Source organism: Acinonyx jubatus, chromosome A2 (genome assembly GCF_027475565.1).
Source record: "Acinonyx jubatus isolate Ajub_Pintada_27869175 chromosome A2, VMU_Ajub_asm_v1.0, whole genome shotgun sequence".
Lineage (NCBI taxonomy): Eukaryota > Metazoa > Chordata > Mammalia > Carnivora > Felidae > Acinonyx > Acinonyx jubatus.
In genome coordinates, this window is record NC_069383.1 from 60,231,328 (window position 1) to 60,246,160 (window position 14,833).

Below are 14,833 nucleotides of genomic sequence, written 5' to 3' on the forward strand. Positions count from 1 at the left end.
ATTTTGAATTATTACCTAATAAATTACTTCTTTGGCCTTCTTATCACTTTTTTTGGAGTAAAAAATCTCAGGGAGACCTTTAATAGGCATTTTGCCTAAAATTAAAAATATATAAGCGACTGTTCACTGTGTACATAGTACTTGAGAGCCTTTAGTATAGGGACTCACAGACAGCTCAGGAAATTCAGGTCATACATGTGAGGGCGGTCAGCCCAGTGGAGCAGCAGGGAAAGTCCCAGGACACAAAAAGAAATTGCTTAGTGTATCAGGAAAATATTTGGGTTTTAAATTTATTATTAAATGTGAATGGTAAACAACATGTACTATGAAACTCTTAAAGTTTTTCAGAAATGTAACCTATCAGCTTAAAAAATGCAACAAGAAATAGCTTTTTCTGTCCTTGTATCTCTGTACTAGAACAAATATAGGATAGGCAAAGATAAAATATAAAAGTCAGCTTTATTTGGATTTATTGATAACTGGAATTCACTGCCACAACTGTGTCTCCTCATGAGACTCCAGAGTGGTATGGAAGGCAGGGAATTGAGAAAGATGCGGCTAGTAGAGAAGAGGTTGCCTGTTAACATTTTATTGGCTGACAAATTCAGCCAGCAGTGACAGCAGCACAAAGTTGGGTTCGCTTCCAGTTCTCGAATGGATTAGAGATTTGAAAATTTTATACAATGAGATATTTCCATAGGTCTCTGAAAATTAAAAAAAAAAAAAAACAATCCTAAAGAAATGTCAGATGAGTTGGCATCTTCTCTCATTTGTAAATCCTTTATGGGTCGATTTCCTCATGGCAGTTTTTACCACTCTGTGGATCTCTCTCCTAACTCCTTGAAGACTTTTACTGGTGGCTTACTGTCATTTTCTCCAATAGTCCTCTTGTAATTCCTGGCAATTCAATATCCACATAAATGATCTTCCTAGTATCCTGGCATCTCTATTCCTTGATCTCCTTGCCTGAATGACTGCCACCAGTCATATTGTCATTACCAATAACTGTAAGTCTGTCATCGTTTCAACTTCAAACATGTCATTCTCTGATCACTGCATCCTCTCTTTCCAGCTCACTACCTTGGGTAGTGAGGAATCCCTACTGCCTACTCCACTGAGGCCTGAGGCCTTCCTAGTACATTTCCTTTGTCTCTCCTTTCTTCATGTATTTACTTACTTTGTTAGATGGTTGAATTTCATGATCAATCATTATAATCACCATTCTGGTCTTATTAATCATAAAAGGATTAAATCCAACCATAGGTCTCCTCTCTATCTGCACTCTTGTCATTGAATATGAATAAAGAAAAGCACACAGCCGTGAAACTAGTCTCACCTATCATGATTACATACCTCAGGTAAGCTCTTAATTCTGACCAGCAATGATACTATACTTCCCCAGTACTATTCATTCTTCCATTTTCCAAGATGGCTATTTTATACTCTTCAAACTTTCAGCGTGTTCTCAGTATTGGTTGATGATGTTCTTCCTTAGTTCACTGAAAACAAAACAAAAAAAAAAATTAGAAACTATCAAAGAGAGTTTCACTGACCTAGCACCACCTCCCAGATTTGTTCCCAATAATGAGCTGTTCATGCTCTTAAATAGTGCTAAACTCTGTGCTTGTATCTCAATTCCCATCTGCTTCAGTAATTCTCAGTTTTCTCCAGTCTACTGGATCATTCCTGTCAACATGCAAAAAAGCTGCTACTTTCCCCCCAACTTTAAAAGTTTTTATTTCACTCCTCCTTTGCTTCCAGCTGGCCCTATTCATCTCCATTTACTTTACCTCAAATTCCCTTCAGAGTTGTCTATGTTTTTCTAATTTTTCTCTTCCCCTTCTCTCTTGGACATACCCCAGCTGGGAGTCCCCCTTCCCCGCTTCCCCCCTCCCCCCCCCCACGCCCTGCCACCTCTACTCCACTGGAGTTGCTCTTACCAAAGTCAGCACAATGCCCATGTTGTTAAATCCAGTGACCAGTTCATGGCCCCTAGTTTATTGACTGCTCAGCAGCATATGACACCATCATCACACTGTTCCCCTTAAAATACTTTCCCCCTCTGTTTATAGAACACCTTACTCACCTAGGTTTTCCCTGAAGTCATCATGGGCCCTTCTTGCTGGGGTTTTCTCATCTCCCCATTGTGCTCAGTGTTTCAGACTCAATCCTTGAATATTGTTTGCACTCACCCTTTAGGTACCCTTATCCAATCTCATAGTACTAACACCATCCTTCACACCATCTGTAGGCTTAACCCCCGACATATTTATCTTTCTCTTGTAATTCTTCCCTTACTTACTTGTGTCTTATTGACTTTGCTTTTTCAATCATCACAATAGGAAAAAAATTACACAGAGCTTACTGTGTTCCAGACACTCTTCTTAATATTTTATATGTATTAACTTATTCAATCCTTACAACACCCTTATGAGGTAGATGGTATTATCCTCATTCTTCAGCCATGAAAACTGAAAGAGAGAGATTAACTGATTTATGCAAGGCCATACAAGCAGTAATGGTTCCAGAATCTATATTGTTATCCCCTATGACATGCTACACCTCCTCTCAAATTAGGCAGTTGAAAAGCATCCCTAAGATGGGGAGACATCATCCTTGTGAGGAATTTACCCAAGAGAGCCTAGCTGGTGGTTAGCCTTAAACACCACCAGTTTGTGGGTTAAAATGTATGAAAGCTTTTTCCTGACTCTTTTCCTCCCCTCTGCTTCAATTATGACTACACTCTAGGCTTCAGGAGAGAGAGAAGATGTGACAAAATCAAGAAAAACTAAGACTAAACCCCCGGTGCCCCTTCCACACACACACACACACACACACACACACACACACACACACACAGTCACTATATACTTCTCACCTACAGCAAGCCAAATTGGGATGGAGAGGGTTGTTGGAGCAGGAGAAACCCCAATTTTAGTGAAGTTCAGAGGTATTTTCAAACATAGACATTGACATGTTAATTTTGACCTGAGAATATTTTTATGACTGAGATTACTAAAGGGGTTACCATTGCGAAGAGTACTCAAGTAAATTATGGATGCTTCACAAGATGTCAGTCAAAGACAAATGAAGAGTTGGTAGTACAGAGACAAGAGAAGGGGAGTGGGGAAAATGAAAGTGGTTCTTTTCTTTTGTTATCTATGAGCCTTGCTTTTTCAGCATTATTGGTCCTATACTCTGCCATGCAAATAGGGAAGAGTATCTCTTTATGAAAATTATTTCAAATTTATGGGATACAATCTATAAACTGAATGCAGAATACACCAAAGATAACCTCATTTTCCAAGTGTTCAGTATTTTACTCCCATTTTAAAAACTATACAATTGAAATAAAATTATACAAAGTTTTCTCATACAGAATAGCCATCCCAAGACTTATGAAAGATGGCATGATGTGATTATTTGTTTGTTTATTTGATTTTAAAAATTAAAAAATCACTTTATATACCACCTTCCATAGCTAGCAGTGTGGGAAAGGTGAATAGGTCTAAAGTTACTTTCTTGTCTGTTTCAGCACTTTTGAAAGGCACAAAAGGAAATAAGACCAATCCAGAAATTTATTATTTCTTTCCAATTTTTCCTTTTCCCATATGAGCATAGCCTGGAAGTGCACAGACGCATTAGGGAATGATTCCACTGTGTGGGAGAGACATCTGCAGACTACGCCATGGACCACCAGACTTGGAGTGAGAAAGAAGTATGTGGGGGCGGAGGCGGCAGACAATAAAAGAAAAACTGGGAGCTGGTTGGGCCCAAACATTCAACTGAATCGCCTAACCTTCAGGTTACCTTTTGTGTTATATAAGACGTCTAAGAGCAATAACATTCATAGAAGAAACTTTTTTTTTTTGGGTGGTGAAATAGAATTCATAGCTCGCCCTTGAAAAAAATTTTTTTTCTGCAAGTATGGAAAATGTTAGCATTCTGCTTTAGGCATCACCCTCTGGAGAGCCTAAGCTGGGTGGTTTTCATGGGCTTCTCCCTCCTCATCCTTTGCAGCCATTTGTTAAGGTGGCTGTGCAAAAGCCCAGGAGCTACAGGCCTCTGCTGAAACCAGAGGGAAGCACAGTGAAGACAGATGAATTCTGAGTAAGTTTGTTGTAAAACATCAGGCGCAAAAAGGGCTCTGGAAATGCAAATGATTATCATTAGAAAGTAATATGCGACTACTGAAGAAACATTTGAAAGAATAATGTGGTTTCGCAAAACAGTCCTGCAGTCTGCATTCAATCAAAACTGACCAAAAATGCTTGCAATGGTGCTTTGTACAGTCGGGAGCCAAGTGCTTTCTGGAACTCATGAAGCAAGTTTTACCAAGTGGCACATTACCAACAGAATATTAGTGAAACAATAACCAGCCTTAGAGTTGACTTTTCCAATAAAAGGGAGACTCTCCAACTGTAATGGCCAAGGTATTGAGAGTGACAAGAATATTGATATACCTGTAAATGCTCACAGATGAGTTTTATGCATTGGTTTGTTTTAGACCACAGCACGTGTGACTGGACATCTTGCCCACCAAATAGCTTACGCATGAGGAAAATTAAAATTCAGTATATAGAGTTTTGAAAATCATATGGGACAGGGCTATACTTAGAAGACTGGATTGGAAGTACACACACCACAAACTGTTGGAACCTGCTTAATTAATTTTGATTCTCAGCCAGTTTAATAAGTCTCTTAAGTGCAATATTATTGAAATTCTATTAATCTTATTCTCATAGAAAACAAGACCATGTATTCTTTCTAGATTCCGGTTTTCACTATTCACCTTTGGTTCAGAGCCTAAGGAAGGGAGCAAGCCTTTTGGGCTCTAATCTTGAAAAAGCAATTTCTAGCCCTGGCTATGATTAAATCTCAGACAAATCACCTGCCTTCACCTCTCCAGGTCCACACCTGGCCTACATGAAAAGGGCAGCCTCCTTGGGATGCAGACTGGCAGTCATAAGGCAGAAGCCCTGCTGTCTTTCATGAAAGAAATGCTTATCCTGGGGCCATATATCATATATAGCCAAAGTGCATGGTTTAGGAGATGTCAAGCACACTCAGAAATCCTAGGCCTCATTCATTCACCTACCAGAAACAGACATATATTCACTGGTACTTTTTTTCCAACAAAATATCATCAAGTTAGAACAGTTGAGACCCAGTGTGCCTACTGCCATAAACCCGACCAAAACACTGAAAGACCATAGATTTTCTAATTTAAATATATCATGCCTTTAAGTTTGTATTTATTTTTCTAAGAGAGAGTCTGATAAAATTAGTTAAAATCAATACTCAACCAACATGGTGCATTGAAGAATCATTGTAAATATGGTGATGAACTCTTTGAAGGTGTAAAACAGGTTTTATTACAATATGAATGTAAAAGACTTTCATGAATTTAATCTTACAGAAGTATTTTCTCTTCTATATTCCAGAGAAAGCTTAAAAGAATAGATTTTATTTTATTATATAATGCCAGTACTGCACGTATAAAATGTAGTCACACATGAAACAATTTATTTGTAGCTCTCATGATTCCCTTAATCTTTGCTTCCTCCCTTCCTTCCTATCGTGCCTCCTCTTTTTTTCTCTTTCCTTTTTTTCTGAAGAAAGATGTAATAATTCAAATGAACATGTACTAAAACTAAATAAAGCAAATTGAAACAAAACCACTACCATCAAAAAACAGATATCCAAAAGCCCGATTAAGTATAAAATAATTGTCAAAATATTCAGATTGGTGGTTATGAGATTAAAGACTATTTCCCCAGAAAGTGTTATTTTTAACAATGTTTTTAATTTATTAAAACATGGTTTCATGCCTAATTAAAATGTGCTTTACAACAATAATCACATTATAGAAAACTACTTGCAAAGGGGACAGTTATCTAATTTTATCAGTTTAATAGACTAAAATTATTAAAATCTCAATGTTGTCTCTGTTGAACCCCTCATGCCATTAAAGAGAATTGGATTTATACAGTTCTTCATTTGAATACAATTACTTGAGGCTGAAAGGCTTAATTCACTCTGATGTGACTGCAGTTTGGCCCCCAAATGTCTCATAGAGGCTACAGATTAGCAATTTCCTGGCTAGTGGATTAACTCATTGGATTTTCACATTGTTCGTAGTAACAGCTATTATCTCCTTTTTTCAAATTGAGGAGAGTGAGTCTTCAAGGAGCAAGCAACTTGCTAAAAGTAGTTAAACAGGAGAATCTGAAGGACAACTACTAGTGTTCAAATGTAAAATCTCATGTTTCTCATCTCTCAATGAACAAGGAGTAAGCGAGGAATAAAATCTAGACAAATAAAGGTATTTAAGTCAGGATGGTGTTGATAAAGTAGCCAGCTTTTTCAAGAAAAGTGATTCATCTAAAGCGAGAAATTAACATTTTACATATTGGAAATTAAACATCAGAATTTCCTGACAGGTGATTAAAAAATATGAGCGCTTGCCAACTTCAAACACCTGGTCTGCTGTTCTCTTTCACCTGCAGAATAGATGGGCACTATGACATGCATTCACTTGGATCTTGTTCCAACTCTGTGGGTTTTGGATATGAGAAAATTTATTTTCTCTGAAGTCAGGAAGGAACACAGGAAATATGTAAAGAGGAGAGAATACTCATCTAAAGGCAGGTCCCTCCTCTACTGCTAATATATGCCATTGTGGAAAAAAAAATCAAAATATATTTAAACTAAAGATATACATTATCCAATATGTATTATCTTTATTCTGGTAAAACATACATAACATATATTGGCCATTTTAAGCATTTTAAGTGTGTCATTTAGTAGCATTACACTGTTGCTACATTCACACTGTTGTGTAACTATCACCACCATCCATCTCCAGAACTTTTCATCCAAAACCAAAACTATGTACTCGTTAAACACCAACTTTCCATTCCTCCCCTCCCTCCAGTCCTTGCAAATTTACCATTCTACTTTCTGTAGATTTCTGATTTTGAGTACCCTAGACATCTCATATAAGTGGACTCATACCATATCACCATTTTGATGGGCTTATTACATGTAGCATGTTTTCAAAATTCATCCATGATGTAGCATTTTTTAGAATTTCCTACTTTTAAAGCTGAATATTCCACTCTATATATGTATCATATTTTGTTTATCCTCTCATCCACTGATGGACATTTGCTATGCTTCTACTTTTGGTCAGTATGAAAGTGCTACTGTGGATATGGGTGTACAATGGATGTTTCTATCTATAATTATAATTTTTTTCTTTTTTTTTAATATATGAAATCTATTGTCAAATTGGTTTCCATACAACACCTAGGGCTCATCCAAAAGATGCCCTCTTTGATACCCATCACCTGCCCTCCCCTCCCTCCCACATCCCATCAACCCCCGTTTGTTATCAGTTTTTAAGAGTCTCTTATGCTTTGGCTCTCTCCCACTATAACCTCTTTTTTTTTTCCTTCCCCTCCCCCATGGGTTCGTGTTAAGTTTCTCAGGATCCACATAAGAGTGAAACCATATGGTATCTGTCTTTCTCTGTATGGCTTATTTCACTTAACATCACACTCTCCAGTTCCATCCACGTTGCTACAAAGGGCCATATTTCATTCTTTCTCATTGCTACGTAGTATTCCATTGTGTATATAAACCACAATTTCTTTATCCATTCATCAGTTGATGGACATTTAGGCTCTTTCCACAATTTGGCTATTGTTGAGAGTGCTGCTATAAACATTGGGGTACAAGTGCCCCTATGCATCAGTACTCCTGTATCCCTTGGGTAAATTCCTAGCAGCACTACTGCTGGGACATACGGTAGGTCTATTTTTAATTTTTTGAGGAACCTCCACACTGTTTTCCAGACTGGCTGCACCAGTTTGCTTTCCCACCAACAGTGCAAGAGGGTTTCCGTTTCTCCACATCCTCTCCAGCATCTGTACTCTCCTGATTTGTTCATTTTGGCCACTCTGACTGGCGTGAGGTGATACCTGAGTGTGGTTTTGATTTGTATTTCCCTGATGAGGAGCGACGTTGAGCATCATTTCATGTGCCTGTTGGCCATCTGGATGTCTTCTTTAGAGAAGTGTCTGTTCATGTTTTGTGCCCATTTCTTCACTGGATTATTTGTTTTTCAGGTGTGGAGTTTGGTGAGCTCTTTATAGATTTTGGATACTAGCCCTTTGTCCGATATGTCATTTGCAAATATCTTTTCCCATTCCGTTGGTTGCCTTTTAGTTTTGTTGATTATTTCCTTTGCTGTGCAGAAGCTTTTTATCTTCATGAGGTCCCAATAGTTCATTTTTGCTTTTAATTCCCTTGCCTTTGGAGATGTGTCAAGTAAGAAATTGCTGTGGCTGAGGTCAGAGAGGTCTTTTCCTGCTTTCTCCTCTAGGGTTTTGATGGTTTCCTGTCTCACATTCAGGTCCTTTATCCATTTTGAGTTTATTTTTGTGAATGGTGTAAGAAAGTGGTCTAGTTTCATTCTTCTGCATGTTGCTGTCCAGTTCTCCCAGCACCATTTGTTAAAGAGACTGTCTTTTTCCATTGGATATTCTTTCCTGCTTTGTCAAAGATTAGTTGGCTATGCTTTTGTGGTCTAGTTCTGAGGTTTCTATTCTATTCCATTGGTCTATGTGTCTGTTTCTGTGCCAATACCATGCTGTCTTGATGATTACAGCGTTGTAGTAGAGACTAAAGTCTGGTATTGTGATGCCTCCTGCTTTGGTCTTCTTCTTCAAAATTACTTTGGCTATTCGGGGCCTTTTGTGGTTCCATACAAATTTTAGGATTGCTTGTTCTAGTTTCGAGAAGAATGCTGGTGCAATTTTTATTGGGATTGCATTGACTATGTAGATTGCTTTGGGTAGTATTGACATTTTAACAATATTTATTCTTCCAATCCATGAGCATGGAATGTTTTTCCATTTCCTTACATCTCCTTCAATTTCCTTCATAAGCTTTCTATAGTTTTCAGCCTACAAATCTTTTACATCTTTGGTTAGGTTTATTCCTAGGTATTTTATGCTTCTTGGTGCAATTGTGAATGGGATCAGTTTCTTTATTTGTCTTTCTGTTACTTCATTATTATTGTATAAGAATGCAACTGATTTCTGGACATTGATTTTGTATCCTGTGACTTTGCTGAATTCATGTATCAGTTCTAGCAGACTTTTGGTGGAGTCTATTGGATTTTCCATGTATAATATCATGTCATCTGCAAAAAGGGAAAGCTTGACTTCATCTTTGCCAATTTTGATGCCTTTGATTTCCTTTTGTTGTCTGATCGCTGATGCTAGAACTTCCAACACTATGTTAAACAACAGTGGTGACAGTGGACATCCCTGTCGTGTTCCTGATCTCAGGGGGGAAAGCTCTCAGTTTTTTCCCATAGAGGATGATATTAGCTGTGGGCTTTTCATAAATGGCTTTTATGATGTTTAAGTATGTTCCTTCTATCCTGACTTTCTCGAGGGTTTTTATTTAGAAAGATGCTGAATTTTGTCAGATGCTTTTTCTGCATCGATTGACAGGATCATATGACTCTTATCTTTTCTTTTATTAGTGTGATGTATCACGTTGATTGATTTGCGAATGTTGAACCAGCCCTGCATCCCAGGAATGAATCCCACTTGATCATGGTGAATAATTCTGTCTATATGCTGATGAATTCGATTTGCTAGTATCTTATTGAGAATGTTTGCATCCATATTCATCAGGGATATGGCCTGTAGTTCTCTTTTTTTACTGGGTCTCTGTCTGGCTTAGGAATCAATGTAATGCTGGCTTCATAGAATGAGTCTGGAAGTTTTCCTTCCCTTTCTATTTTTTGGAATAGCTTGAGAAGGATAGGTATTATCTCTGCTTTAAATGTCTGGTAGGATTCCCCAGGGAAGCCATCTGGTCCTGGACTCTTATTTGTTGGGAGATTTTTGATAACTGATTCAATTTCTTCACTGGTTATGGCTCTGTTCAAGCTTTCTATTTCCTCCTGTTTGAGTTTTGGATGTGTGAGGGTGTTTAGGAATTTGTCCATTACTTCCAGGTTGTCCAGTTTGTTGGCATATAATTTTTCATAGTATTCCCTGATAATTGCTTGTATTTCTGAGGGATTGGTTGTAATAATTCCATTTTCATTCATGATTTTATCTATTTCGGTCCTCTCCCTTTTCTTTTTGAGAAGCCTGGCTAGAGGTTTATCAATTTTCTTTATTTTTTCAAAAAACCAACTCTTGGTTTCATTGATCTGCTCTACAGGTTTTTTTAGATTCTGATCTTTATTATTTCTCTTCTTCTGCTGGGTTTGGGGTGTCTTTGCTGCTCTGCTTCTAGTTCCTTTAGGTGTGCTGTTAGATTTTATGTTTGGGATTTTTCTTGTTTCTTGAGATAGGCCTGGATTGCAATGTATTTTCCTCTCAGGACTGCCTTTGCTGCATCCCAAAGTGTTTGGATTGTTGTATTTTCATTTTCGTTTTTTTCCATATATTTTTAAATTTCTTCTCTAATTGCCTGGTTGACCCATTCATTCTTTAGTAGGGTGTTCTTTAACCTCCATGCTTTTCGAGGTTTTCCAGACTTTTTCCTGTGGTGGATTTCAAGCTTCATACATTGTGGTCTGAAAGTACGCATGGTATGATCTCAATTCGTGTATACTTATGAAGAGCTGTTTTGTGGCCCAGTATGTGATCTGTCTTGGAGAATGTTCCATGTGAACTCAAGAAGAAAGTATATTCTGTTGCTTTGGGATGCAGAGTTCTAAATATATCTGTCAAGTCCATCTGATCCAATGTTTCATTCAGGGCCCTTGTTTCTTTATTGGTCCTGTGTCTAGATGATCTATCCATTGTTGTAAGTGGAGTATTAAAGTCCCCTGCAATTACCACATTCTTATCAATAAGGTTGCTTATGTTTGTAATTGTTTTATATATTTGGGGGCTCCCGTATTTGGCGTATAGACATTTATATTTGTTAGTTCTTGATGGATAGACCCTGTAATTATTATATAATGCCCTTCTTCATCTCTTGTTACAACCTTTAATTTAAAGTCTAGTTTGTCTGATCTAAGTATGGCTACTCCAGCTTTCTTTTGACTTCCAGTGGCATGATAAATAGTTCTCCATCCCCTCATTTTCAATCTGAAAGTGTCTTCAGGTCTAAAATGAGTCTCTTGTAGACAGCAAATAGATGGGTCTTGTTTTTTTATCCATTCTGATACCCTATGTCTTTTGGTTGGCGCATTTAGTCCATTTACATTCAGTGTTATTATAGAAAGATATGGGTTATGGGGCGCCTGGGTGGTACAGTCGGTTAAGCGTCCGACTTCAGCCAGGTCACGATCTCACGGTCCGTGAGTTCGCGCCCCACGTCAGGCTCTGGGCTGATGGCTCAGAGCCTGGAGCCTGTTTCCGATTCTGTGTCTCCCTCTCTCTCTGCCCCTCCCCCGTTCATGCTCTGTCTCTCTCTGTCCCCGAAATAAATAAACGTTGAAAAAAAAAATTAAAAAAAAAAGAAAGATATGGGTTTAGAGTCATTGTGATGTCTGTAGGTTTCATGCTTGTAGTGATGTCTCTGGTACTTTGTCTCACAGGATCCCCCTTAGGATCTCTTGTAGGGCTGGTTTAGTGGTGCTGAATTATTTCAGTTTTTGTTTGTTTGGGAAGACCTTTATGTCTCCTTCTATTCTAAATGACAGACTTGCTGGATAGAGGATTCTTGGCTGCATATTTTTTCTGTTCATCACATTGAAGATTTCTGCCATTCCTTTCTGGCCTGCCAAGTTTCAGTAGAGAGATCTGTCACTAGTCTTATCGGTCTCCCTTTATATGTTAGAGCACAGTTATCCCTAGATGCTTTCAGAATTTTCTCTTTATCCGTGTATTTTGCCAGTTTCACTATGATATGTCACGCTGAAGATCGATTCAAGATACGTCTAAAGGGAGTTCTCTGTGCCTCTTGGATTTCAATGCCTTTTTCCTTCCCCAGGTCAGGGAAGTTCTCAGCTATTATTTCTTCAGGTACACCTTCAGCACCTTTCCCTCTCTCTTCCACCTCTGGAATACCCGTTATACATAGATTATTCCTCTTTAGTGCATCACTTAGTTCTCTAATTTTCCCCTCATACTCCTGGATTTTTTTATCTCTCTTTTTCTCAGCTTCTTCTTTTTCCATAATTTTATCTTCTAGTTCACCTATTTTCTCCTCTGCCTCTTCAATCCGAGCCGTAGTTGTCTCCATTTTATTTTGCAGCTCATTGATAGCATGTTTAAGCTCCTCCTGGCTGTTCCTTAGTCCCTTGATCTCTGTAGCAATAGATTCTCTGCTGTCCTTTATACTGTTTTCAAGCCCAGCGATTAATTTTATGACTATTATTCTAAATTCACTTTCTGTTATATTGTTTAAATCGTTTTTGATCAGTTTGTTAGCTGTCGTTATTTCCTGCAGGTTTTTTTGAGGGAAATACTTCCGTTTGGTCATTTTGGATAGTCCCTGGAGTGGTGTGGAACTGCCAGGCACTTCCCTGTGCTGTCTTGAATAACTTGCATTGGTGGGTGGGGCCGCAGTCAGATCCTATGTCTGCCCCCAGCCCACCGCTGGGGCCACAGTCAGACTGGTGTGTGCCTTGTCTTCCCCTCTCCTAGGGGCAGGAATAACTGTGGGGTGTTGTGGCCCGTGTGGGCTACTTTGACACTGCCAGGCTTGTCGTGCTGGGGATCTGGTGTATTAGCTGGGGTGGATCGGCAAGGTACACAGGGGTGGGACTATAATAAATTTTAACTACAACACCCTCAGGAGCTTTGGAAATCCCTGGGTTCTAAATCATTCACTATTAACAAAGTTTTTTATTTACTTTCTTAGGAGCTACATGTACTTGAACTAAATAAAGTGAATCAGAACAAAACCATCAGAAAACAGATATGCCAATACCTGTAATTTCACTTTATAACGAGTATTAAAATAAAAGAAAAAATAAGGATTCTATTCCAATTTAACAGAATATAATGAACCTACAGGTCTATCCCTGCTGCCACCAACCTAAAATTTATTGCATCAGAAGTAATGGAAGGGCACCTGGGTGGCTCAGTTGGTTAAGTGTCCGACTTCAGCTCAGGTCATGATCTCATGGTTCGTGGGTTCAAGACCTGCGTTGGACTCTGTACTGACAGCTCAGAGCCTGGAGCCTGCTTCAGATTCTGTGTCTTCCTCTTTCTCTACCCCACCCTTATCCACACCCTGTCTCTGTCTCCCAAAAATGAATAAAAACATTAAAAAAAAAAGAAGTAATGGAATAAAGTATGTATCAATATAGAGAATGGGCCGGAGGGATTAGAAAGTTAGAAAGCCAATTCATGGATGAGTAATGACTGGTATAATAGTACAACTTAGGGCCCAGTGAAGAATATGAGGAGAGGAAGATCTAGCTAAGGGACAGGTGGGTTTGTCTCTGAAGAATTTCAAAAGATAGAAGTGGAAAGTAGGAATGAAATAAAGGAATTGACATAAGAATTCATTGTAATTTTATGTTGAAGACTTGTCTGCAGTTTGCATGAAATGCCAAGAGCCAGGTGATACCATTGCTGAAAGGAAAAGATGAAAATTTTTCTCTAATAAACTTTGAATAATTCAGGAGTTGGTACCCAGGACAAAACCTCTTTCCTTTTAGTATTTAATGGTTTCAAAATGTAATACAAGACTCCTTGCTTGTTCCCCTGAAAGCTAAGAATGAGAGTCAAGAATTTCTACTTGTGTACAAAGTACATACAGTCATTTTTACTACAGCCTCTTTCTCACATGAGAAGAGGCACCAAGAAGCACCAGATGTTGGAGGAAAATCAGGAAATCAAAAAAGAAACAACTTGTAAAAACAGGAACAATAACAACAACAACAACAACAACAACAGCAACAGCAATAACAACAATAATCTGTAATCAAACACATCACTGTGAAATTACCAGGCACTGAAGGATGAAGTGTTTTTAGAAAGACAGGTCATGTAGGAAAGGGGTTTCAGACTTTTTCATAGCAATACTCTGGTGGAAGGTGGGTCTCTATACCTTCAAAGGTCTGAGTAAAAAGAAAATTTAACCTAGAATTTTAAATTGGCCAAACCATCACTGAAGTGAGCACACAGAATAAAGGCTTTTAAACCTCTCAATGACTCAGAAAAGCTTTGCTAGGAAAATTCCCTCTTAGAGAGTTCTTTTCTTTTGAGGAAGCACTCTGACAAAACAAGAAATAAACAAAGAAAGAAAATGGTGATCCAGGAAATAGTTTCAGCTCTTCCAAGAAGGTAGTGAGAGGATGTCCCACGATGAAGCTAACAGCCATGAGAAGATTGGAACAGGGAAGAGGTCTGCTGAGTAGGAAGTTGGGGGGAATGGAAGACATAAAGCTGATAATATGGTTAAGAACTGGAGAATAACTGAGAATTTCGGGGCATATAAAAATGAAAATTAATTTTAATTTGTGTCCCAAATATTTGCTATTCAGAGACATAGGAGTGGATACTGGACCCAAAACAGGCAGAAGTGTCATAATATAGTTAAAAAGTCTTTAGAGGCTGGGGGTATCTGAGTGGCTCAGTTAAGCCTCTGACTCTTGATTTCAGCTCAGGTCATGATTTCACAGTCATGAGTTTGAGCCCCCTGCAGAGCCTGCTTAGGATTCTCTATCTCTGTCCCTCCCCCCACCCCGCTCCACCCCTTGTGGTTGCTCTCTGTCTCTCAAAATAAATAAATAAGCATTAAAAAATGTCTTTATGGGGTTTTATTTCTAAGAATGGTTCTTAGAAATGGTGGACAATATAACCATGGGTGTTGAATAAAACTTGTATGCCATCAT